Source organism: Pyrus communis, chromosome 14, assembly GCF_963583255.1.
Source record: "Pyrus communis chromosome 14, drPyrComm1.1, whole genome shotgun sequence".
In the NCBI taxonomy this organism is placed as follows: domain Eukaryota; kingdom Viridiplantae; phylum Streptophyta; class Magnoliopsida; order Rosales; family Rosaceae; genus Pyrus; species Pyrus communis.
This window is the reverse complement of record NC_084816.1, coordinates 2,222,935-2,233,316: the sequence shown is the minus strand read 5'-3', so window position 1 is coordinate 2,233,316 and position 10,382 is coordinate 2,222,935.

Here is a 10,382-nt window from a genome sequence, read left to right as displayed (position 1 = left end):
TAACCCATGTTTTTTTTGTCAAAAATGCAAATTTTCTGTTTTCGTGAAATATTTTCCTTGAGCATTAAGGAAAATTTATAAGGCATTTGGAAGCGGATTTAAGATTTATTGAGCAACAAATGTATATTTAGTAGACTATTTAAGTCGAAAACTAAAAAAATAAGTGAAACATATAGTATTGAAGCCCAAAAGTTTGTTAAAATTGGATGGCTAGTCTAGTTGAACTAATTAAAACATAACATTCAATATATGGTGCAGTTTCAGTTTCGGTTTCAGTACGGTTTTGAGAACCCAAAACTAAAACCAAACCGTTCGGTGCGGTTCGATTCAATTCGTGTTTTGGTTTCGGTTTTCGGTTCCAAGTGCCCACCCCTAGCTGAAGGTGAAAATAAATAGTGTAACATATGATTTGTATACAAGTTTGTAAAAACCAACTAAAAACTGTGAGTGTTAACCCAAGTTTTTTTGTCAAAAATGAAATTTTTTTATTTTTGTGAAATATTTTCCATGAGCATTAATGAAAACGTATTTTGAAGCGGTTTTATTATTTTTTTTAGCACTAAATGTCTATTTAGTAGAACCTTTAACGGCGAAAGCTAAAAAAATAAGTGAAAAATGTAGTCATGAGGCCTAATGTAACAACCCGTCCTTAATTTTATGATTTTATTAATTTTAAATGTGTGATTTGACCAAAATACCTCTAGAGAGGTGTTTGTTGACTTTCGTTGACCATTATTTCATGACGTGTATAAGCTATTATTTTAGGGTATTCCTGTAGTACTCGACAGTACAAACGCATAGGCGCAAGCATAATCAAATTTGGAGCTATGTTGTAGATTTTACGAAACTACAAAGCAGAAGGGCATTTTAGTAAATTTACTATTCTAGATATTCATCCTTATTATTTTATTATGTTCTTATAGGATATATGTGTCTGTGAGACCACCCATGTGGGTCTCCTCTCTCATTTGTCCCTGTGTCATCTCCTTCCCATTCTCCCGGACATCTCTCTCTCTTTAAAACTCTCAAACCCTTTCCTCTTCTCTATTTTTAAACACTATTTCTCTTTCACTCAAACTATATCTCTCTCCTCTTGATAAAACTTCACTGAGCTACCACCACACCTTCGCCATTCCGGCGAATTTTAGACCACCACCTCATCTCTCTTTATCACTTGCCACCACTTAATTCTCTTTGTCACTCGTCCTGCACCTAACTCCCTCAGCCCTTTTCATACCTTCATCTTGGCAAGCATAGTACAACCGTGAGGCCGAGATCACCACCATCAACATCGTTATTCTTATTACCCCGATGAGATCTGTGAGCTTCTCAACCTAGAAACTAGGACTTCGAGCCATGAATGTAACCCAACCATTGAACCTGCACTGTACAATGGTCGTATCACTATTCATTTCCTTCCCCGACCATGGTAAGCCTCAAGACTTTCACATCCCTTTTATTTCGAAGCCTTATATTGTTTTTCAACCTTAAAATGAGATTTGGGGGTGATATAATGTAGAAAGCATATTCCGGCGAATGATGCAGGCACTTTCAAGCCTTTTTTGGGTTAATGCCAGCCACGACTGGGCTTCCAATGGGTATAGTTTTGTTCCCTACATTCCTAGCTTTTATTTGGTTCTTAAATCACTGATTTTGGCTGAGAAATGAGCTTAAACGGAGCATTGAAAGTTGGATGAAAACCTGCAAAATTGCATGAACTTGCGAGGAAGGCCAGTACAGTCGTACTCGCAGGCGTATGGGCGCCCGTGGACGCGTGTGGGTGGTTAGCTCATGGAAGAACCTGAGGTCCCTTCTTAGGTTTCTCGACGTGCCGAACCTAAATCCATCATCCGTTTTTCGAAATTCGATCTTTTTAAAATAGTTACTTTATTAGCCGTACTTTGTATGAATATGCGAATTTACTTTAATACGTTATATATTTACGTAAATGGTTACGTTGGTACGTTATATATTTATGTAAATGGTTCGGTAGCGTGTTACCGATCTTTCCCAATTCCATTTTTTTTTCTTTTGCTTTTTTGTTTATTCCTTTGAGTTTTTTTTCGTACATTACTTTATCTGAGTAACCACTTTTAAATTCAAATATCTTTAAATTTAGGTTTTAAATCGTTGATTACAAGTGTTTAAATGACACATCCCGATCAAAATCAAGGCGTGTTGGCTATCACGTGAGGGTGACGTAGCCATGTGCACAATGCGGAAGCAAAATAATAATAAAAGTATGAATAAATAAAACCCAACTACTAAACAATGTAGTTAACGTACAAGTGCAAGCTTAAGTGTGATAAACAATATTAAGAGCACAGAAAGCTTCATGCAGTCGAGAGGAACAAATACTAACTAAACACACCCAATGGTGGTCCCACACTGGTGATAATCTATTAGAGATGCCGTGGATTCCTCGTAAGCCACCAAAAGAGTAATCCAAACTAAAACCTGGAGGGGTGCAAAACAGAAAGTGCAAGTGGCCAAAAACAAAGCTTTTCAAAATCATTTCATTATCAAAAGTTCTAACCCCTCGTCGTAAAACCTGTATAATTTCCCAGAAAATAAGATATACACATACATCGAAAACATGTTCAGAAATATGCCATGACGAATGCTTCAACATAAAGTGTAAGTAACCCAGGTAATGTCAATCAATGTAAATAACATAACCCAGGTAATGTCAATCAATGTAAATAACATGTCAGCTGGAGTCACCTAACGTGAACTGTACGGCTAAATCTAGAGCTCAAATCCACAACTCACTAACTATACCTGCACACAAGTCGGAACCACCTAAAGTGGTCTGTATGACAGGACTGGGTGTAAATAAATACGCTCAACTGTTACGATCACGTGAAGACTGGGCGAATAATCGCGGGTCACCTATGAGTCGAAACCACTTATAGTGGTCTGTACGACAAGACTGTGCACCTAACTTGAATCCAAGGTGAACGTATGGTGCGGGAGGTGAACATCACGTGAAGGACTGTGCCTTAACTCTGGGCAGGAGCACTAACACCGGGGGTGCAGGTTATGAGCTCTCTAAGCATCTCACATAACTACTACATCATAACCATAAACTATAACTTACCTGACACTTACTTGTGCGTCCGCAGCACCAAACATACATATATGTTACTACTCATGCATAAATAAATATGCAACCACTATGCATGGCATTTTAAAACATATTAACATTCAATTTCATTTTCTGGGAAAAACCACACGTATATAGGTATATACGAAAAACCAAAAGCCCACTCACTGATATGTGGAAGGGTCGTAACCCTTGAGCCTTGAGTGACTACGCTTGTCCTCAGGATATGCCTCACCTATATGCGAAACAACTATAAAAACGTCAATTAAAGCATATAACCAAAACTAGGTAATAACTTCTCATACAATGCTCAAATGGGGTGTTTGAATACACCAACGTGATCTACTCAACCTCACGAACATCCCTATATTTTTAAAATAATTTTTCGAGACCCCACACGCCGGCGAATGCACGGACCTACGCGGCCACTTGACAGTCACACTGATGATGTCAGTTAACGCCGTCAAGAATATTTTGTTAAACCCTAACATATTCCATTAAAATTGACTGATGACGTCAGAATATTCCGTCCAAACTGACAGAATATTTCGTCTTATTCTCCGGCGAATTGCCGGTCTCCGGAAACTGGAAAATCCTTATAACCTTCGTTTCTCACTCGTTTCTTCACCAATTTCTATGAAATTTGCACCAATGGAAACCTGGAGATGAGAAGAACAACATTATACCTGTTTGAAACATCAAAGATCACAGGATCTTGCCGGAGAAATTTGAGAAAACTAGCCAACTTCAAAACTAGCTTTCCCGACGTCCAATTTCACCCAATGAACCACCCCGAGCTTCCTAATAACCTCACTAAACTTCCTATAAGCTTCAAATTCCCTGAAGAACAATATTTCCCGTGTGCATGAACAGTGACAAAATTGGAGGTTCCTGGTTCGACGTGAAATCGAAGGATTCCTTACCTGAAATTGGTATGGTTCAACTCGTATGATCCTCATGAACACAAATGTACCATTTTCCACTTCGATCTGTCAACTTTGCAAGGGTTTTGAACCCAGTCCGTACAAGTGAGAAAGAGAGAGAGAGAGAGAGAGAGAGTTCGAGACAAAGAGAGACACATGGGAGAAAATGACGTGGATGTTGGTGTGGATGTTTGTGTGGTCCAGGTGCAACCAACAAAATACCAAAACAATCACCCAAAATGACAAATAACCACCAAGGGCAAAATCGTCATTTCACAACTACAGTACGAAAAATTCGGAACGGGCTGTTACATTAAATATGTACGATAATAGATTTTGCATGAAAAAATATATTTTGAAGAATATGAGTTCGATAGTTTATTGTTATGGTAAAAGAACTAAAACAAACATAAGCAAAAAACAAAAACTAAAAAGCTAAAAAGAAAAAATTGAAAAGATGGGTTCGGTACGAAACTAGCGATTCATGCTATTAAATGTTGCTATGAAACTAGCGACAGTTCTTGTTGACAATCGGTAGTTAAGTAATGATCGTATTCTTTTCTGTTTCATTTATTTATTTGGAATCGTTGATTACAAGTGTTTAAATATGTACGATGATAGATTTTGTATGAAAAAATATATTTTGAAGAATATGAGTTCCATAGTCTGTTGTTATGGTAAGAGAACTAAAACAAACATAAGCAAAAAACAAAAACTAAAAAGCGAAAAAGAGGGGTTCGGTACGAAGCGAGTGATTCGTTCCCGTAACTGTTGCTAACATTCTAGCGACAGTTCTGGTGGACAATCGGTAGCTAAGTACTGATCGTACCCTTTTCTGTTTCATTTATTTATTTGGAATCGTTGATTACAAGTGTTTAAATATGTACGATGATAGATTTTGGATGAAAAAATATATTTTGAAGAATATGAGTTCGATAGTTTATGGTTATGGTAAAAGAACTAAAACAAACATAAGCAAAAAAGAAAAACTAAAAAGCTAAAAAGAAAAAATTGAAAAGATGGGTTCGGTACGATACTAGCGATTCCTTCTATCAAATGTTGGTATGAAACTAGCGACAGTTCAGTGGACAATCGGTAGTTAAGTACTGATCGTATTCTTTTCTGTTTCATTTATTTATTTGGAATCGTTGATTACAAGTGTTTCAATATGTACGATGATAGATTTTGTATGAAAAAATATATTTTGAAGAATATGAGTTCCATAGTCTGTTGTTATGGTAAGAGAATTAAAACAAACATAAGCAAAAAACAAAAACTAAAAAGCGAAAAAGAGGGGTTCGGTACGAAGCGAGTGATTCGTTCCCGTAACTGTTGCTAACATTCTAGCGACAGTTCTGGTGGACAATCGGTAGCTAAGTACTGATCGTACCCTTTTCTGTTTCATTTATTTATTTGGAATCGTTGATTACAAGTGTTTAAATATGTACGATGATAGATTTTGGATGAAAAAATATATTTTGAAGAATATGAGTTCGATAGTTTATTGTTATGGTAAAAGAACTAAAACAAACATAAGCAAAAAGCAAAAACTAAAAAGCTAAAAAGAAAAAATTGAAAAGATGGGTTTGGTATGAAACTAGCGATTTCTGCTATTAAATGTTGCTATGAAACAAGCGACAGTATTTGTTGACAATCGGTAGTTAAGTACTGATCGTATTCTTTTCTGTTTCATTTATTTATTTGGAATCGTTGATTACAAGTGTTTAAATATGTACGATGATAGATTTTGTATGAAAAAATATATTTTGAAGAATATGAGTTCGATAGTTTATTGTTATGGTAAAAGAACTAAAACAAACATAAGCAAAAAACAAAAACTAAAAAGCTAAAAAGAAAAATTTGAAAAGATTGGTTTGGTACGAAACTAGCGATTCCTGCTATTAAATGTTGCTATGAAACTAGCGACAGTTCTTGTTGACAATCGGTAGTTAAGTACTGATCGTATTCTTTTCTGTTTCATTTATTTATTTGGAATCGTTGATTACAAGTGTTTCAATATGTACAATGATAGATTTTGTATGAAAAAATATATTTTGAAGAATATGAGTTCCATAGTCTGTTGTTATGGTAAGAGAACTAAAACAAACGTAAGCAAAAAACAAAAACTAAAAAGCGAAAAAGAGGGGTTCGGTACGAAGCGAGTGATTCGTTCCCGTAACTGTTGCTAACATTCTAGCGACAGTTCTGGTGGACAATCGGTAGCTAAGTACTGATCGTACCCTTTTCTGTTTCATTTATTTATTTGGAATCGTTGATTACAAGTGTTTAAATATGTACGATGATAGATTTTGGATGAAAAAATATATTTTGAAGAATATGAGTTCGATAGTTTATTGTTATGGTAAAAGAACTAAAACAAACATAAGCAAAAAGCAAAAACTAAAAAGCTAAAAAGAAAAAATTGAAAAGATGGGTTTGGTATGAAACTAGCGATTTCTGCTATTAAATGTTGCTATGAAACAAGCGACAGTATTTGTTGACAATCGGTAGTTAAGTACTGATCGTATTCTTTTTTGTTTCATTTATTTATTTGGAATCGTTGATTACAAGTGTTTAAATATGTACGATGATAGATTTTGTATGAAAAAATATATTTTGAAGAATATGAGTTCGATAGTTTATTGTTATGGTAAAAGAACTAAAACAAACATAAGCAAAAAACAAAAACTAAAAAGCTAAAAAGAAAAAATTGAAAAGATTGGTTTGGTACGAAACTAGCGATTCCTGCTATTAAATGTTGCTATGAAACTAGCGATAGTTCTTGTTGACAATCGGTAGTTAAGTACTGATCGTATTCTTTTCTGTTTCATTTATTTATTTGGAATCGTTGATTACAAGTGTTTCAATATGTACAATGATAGATTTTGTATGAAAAAATATATTTTGAAGAATATGAGTTCCATAGTCTGTTGTTATGGTAAGAGAACTAAAACAAACATAAGCAAAAAACAAAAACTAAAAAGCGAAAAAGAGGGGTTCGGTACGAAGCGAGTGATTCGTTACCGTAACTGTTGCTAACATTCTAGCGACAGTTCTGGTGGACAATTGGTAGCTAAGTGCTGATCGTACCCTTTTCTGTTTCATTTATTTATTTGGAATCGTTGATTACAAGTGTTTAAATATGTACGATGATAGATTTTGGATGAAAAAATATATTTTGAAGAATATGAGTTCGATAGTTTATTGTTATGGTAAAAGAACTAAAACAAACATAAGCAAAAAACAAAAACTAAAAAGCTAAAAAGAAAAAATTGAAAAGATGGGTTCGGTACGAATCTAGCGATTCTTGCTATTAAATGTTGCTATGAAACTAGCGACAGTTCTTGTTGACAATCGGTAGTTAAGTAATGATCGTATTCTTTTCTGTTTCATTTATTTATTTGGAATCGTTGATTACAAGTGTTTAAATATGTACGATGATAGATTTTGTATGAAAAAATATATTTTGAAGAATATGAGTTCCATAGTCTGTTGTTATGGTAAGAGAACTAAAACAAACATAAGCAAAAAACAAAAACTAAAAAGCGAAAAAGAGGGGTTCGGTACGAAGCGAGTGATTCGTTACCGTAACTGTTGCTAACATTCTAGCGACAGTTCTGGTGGACAATTGGTAGCTAAGTACTGATCGTACCCTTTTCTGTTTCATTTATTTATTTGGAATCGTTGATTACAAGTGTTTAAATATGTACGATGATAGATTTTGGATGAAAAAATATATTTTGAAGAATATGAGTTCGATAGTTTATTGTTATGGTAAAAGAACTAAAACAAACATAAGCAAAAAGCAAAAACTAAAAAGCTAAAAAGAAAAAATTGAAAAGATGGGTTTGGTATGAAACTAGCGATTTCTGCTATTAAATGTTGCTATGAAACAAGCGACAGTATTTGTTGACAATCGGTAGTTAAGTACTGATCGTATTCTTTTTTGTTTCATTTATTTATTTGGAATCGTTGATTACAAGTGTTTAAATATGTACGATGATAGATTTTGTATGAAAAAATATATTTTGAAGAATATGAGTTCGATAGTTTATTGTTATGGTAAAAGAACTAAAACAAACATAAGCAAAAAACAAAAACTAAAAAGCTAAAAAGAAAAAATTGAAAAGATTGGTTTGGTACGAAACTAGCGATTCCTGCTATTAAATGTTGCTATGAAACTAGCGATAGTTCTTGTTGACAATCGGTAGTTAAGTACTGATCGTATGCTTTTCTGTTTCATTCATTTATTTGGAATCGTTGATTACAAGTGTTTCAATATGTACAATGATAGATTTTGTATGAAAAAATATATTTTGAAGAATATGAGTTCCATAGTCTGTTGTTATGGTAAGAGAACTAAAACAAACATAAGCAAAAAACAAAAACTAAAAAGCGAAAAAGAGGGGTTCGGTACGAAGCGAGTGATTCGTTACCGTAACTGTTGCTAACATTCTAGCGACAGTTCTGGTGGACAATTGGTAGCTAAGTACTGATCGTACCCTTTTCTGTTTCATTTATTTATTTGGAATCGTTGATTACAAGTGTTTAAATATGTACGATGATAGATTTTGGATGAAAAAATATATTTTGAAGAATATGAGTTCGATAGTTTATTGTTATGGTAAAAGAACTAAAACAAACATAAGCAAAAAACAAAAACTAAAAAGCTAAAAAGAAAAAATTGAAAAGATGGGTTCGGTACGAGTCTAGCGATTCTTGCTATTAAATGTTGGTATGAAACTAGCGACAGTTCTGGTTGACAATCGGTAGTTAAGTAATGATCGTATTCTTTTCTGTTTCATTTATTTATTTGGAATCGTTGATTACAAGTGTTTAAATATGTACGATGATAGATTTTGTATGAAAAAATATATTTTGAAGAATATGAGTTCCATAGTCTGTTGTTATGGTAAGAGAACTAAAACAAACATAAGCAAAAAACAAAAACTAAAAAGCGAAAAAGAGGGGTTCGGTACGAAGCGAGTGATTCGTTACCGTAACTGTTGCTAACATTCTAGCGACAGTTCTGGTGGACAATGGGTAGCTAAGTACTGATCGTACCCTTTTCTGTTTCATTTATTTATTTGGAATCGTTGATTACAAGTGTTTAAATATGTACGATGATAGATTTTGGATGAAAAAATATATTTTGAAGAATATGAGTTCGATAGTTTATTGTTATGGTAAAAGAACTAAAACAAACATAAGCAAAAAGCAAAAACTAAAAAGCTAAAAAGAAAAAATTGAAAAGATGGGTTTGGTATGAAACTAGCGATTTCTGCTATTAAATGTTGCTATGAAACTAGCGACTGTTCATGTTGACAATCGGTAGTTAAGTACTGATCGTATTCTTTTATGTTTCATTTATTTATTTGGAATCGTTGATTACAAGTGTTTAAATATGTACGATGATAGATTTTGTATGAAAAAATATATTATGAAGAATATGAGTTCCATAGTCTGTTGTTATGGTAAGAGAACTAAAACTGATACACCCCGTCCCGAAGGAGGGCATGCTGGCCGTCACGTGAGAGTGACGTAACCATTTGCACAGTTCGAAAGCTTTAAAAAAATCCAATTTCTAAAATGAAGCACCCGAAGGTGAGTCCTCATTTGGTCCATTCTGTCAGAACACCGTTGAATTTCCTCGTAGTCACCACACCTTTGCAATTCTTGAACCTGGAGGGGCGCAAAAGAAAAGCGTGAGTGGGCAAAAACAAAGCTCTTTGAAATCCATTTAGCAAAATACATTCTAACCCCTCGCCGTAAAACCTGTATACTTCCCAGAAAATGAACATATATACGTATGTATAGATATGTCAATCATGCTCCAAAATATGCCATTCATACTCGAGAATATGCCACATCGGAATCTCATAATAAAATGTAAATGCTCAAGCATAACTCATATCAATAACATATAATCTGGCAGCCGGGAGTCACTTAACGTGACCTGTACGGCTGCATATAGAGCTCAAATCTCAAACTCAATAACTGAATCTGCACACGAGTCGGAACCACCTAACGTGGTCTGTACGACAAGACTGGGTGTAATATATATACGCTCTAGTGCTACGATCACGTGAAAACTGTGCGAATAATCGCGGGTCACCTACGAGTCGGAACCACCTAATGTGGTTTGTACGACAAGACTGTGCACCTAACTTGGATCCAAGCTGAGCGTGTGGTGCGGGTGAACATCACGTGAAGGACTGTGCCCTGGCCACGGGCGGGAGCACTAACACCGGGGGTGCAGATTATGAGCTCTCTAAGCATCTCAAGCTACTACTGAATACAAACATGAATACCACTTACCTGGCACTTACCTGTGCGTCCACAGCACCAAATAC